Here is a 1126-nt window from a genome sequence, read left to right on the forward strand (position 1 = left end):
GTTATTAGCGTTTAACTCATAAATATGATAAAATTATTAGAAAACTCAAACATAATATAGAGGTGTTTGTATACATACGACATTGATAGAACACTGATTGAATACAAATTGCTGATTTTTGACAGGACCCCCTGTCCCCTGTTTGGAGTAACGCCTGGAAATTTTGATATTTAGGCAAGCAGGCGAGAAAAAATCTAGAAGTTGACACCTCTGTCATGCTGAGGATGCTGGTCTCTTTTTCTGGTTTTTCTGTGCATCTATATTTCAGTTTGTATTTTCCTACCGACTATGGCCTTGTTGTAACAGGATCATAGCGGGTAATATTGGAATTGGAACTAATATTGACACAAAAGTACATTGTGCATTAAGGGCTGTAAAAAGGGATTATTAACGAGAGTATATAATGATTTACCAAAATATAATGATTTACCAAAAGCCATAAAGATGCAAAACACTTAATATATTTAAAAATAAGTTAAATTCATACATAGTTGATAACATTATATAGCCATAACACTTGCACTGTATAAAATATAGGTACTTAAGTCACTCGTGTTGTATCAACTACTGCGAAACGTAATAATTGTTGTAATTCTAGTTGTAGAAATTGTCTTATAAGTGAAGTTAACTGTATTTCTTTAGAAATAAAATGTTCTTTAAACCGAGTCTTTTAGAAGCCTGAGCTTAACTGACTTCAGAAAAAAGGAGGAGGTATCAATTCGGTTGTATTTTTTATGTTGGTTCTGAATTTGGGCAAAAAACGTCAACTTTGCCTTAGGGCCATTTTTTATAAAATCGATTGTCACGAATGAGTATTTTTTGTTCAATAAAGGGCTTATATACTCTCTATTGTACATAAAACATATAAAATAACAGTTATCAGAGCAAAGTACAATGTTTATTTTGTGTTTATTAAAATTTAAGTTTGTAAACGTAAGTGCTTTATAAAATTATAAACGTGGGTAATTTTTACTCAATATAATGTCCACTTGTGATTGAAAAATTGCCCGCCAGGCAATGTTATGTCCTTTGAATGTTTTATCCGACTGTACGAAGCAATGAGGTTTTTGGTTTTCAAATAAAAAATCGATACTATCTGCAAATGGATCCATATTTTAGTGTATAC

The sequence above is a fragment of the Choristoneura fumiferana genome, chromosome 6 (genome assembly GCF_025370935.1).
Source record: "Choristoneura fumiferana chromosome 6, NRCan_CFum_1, whole genome shotgun sequence".
Classification (NCBI taxonomy): Eukaryota; Metazoa; Arthropoda; class Insecta; order Lepidoptera; family Tortricidae; genus Choristoneura; species Choristoneura fumiferana.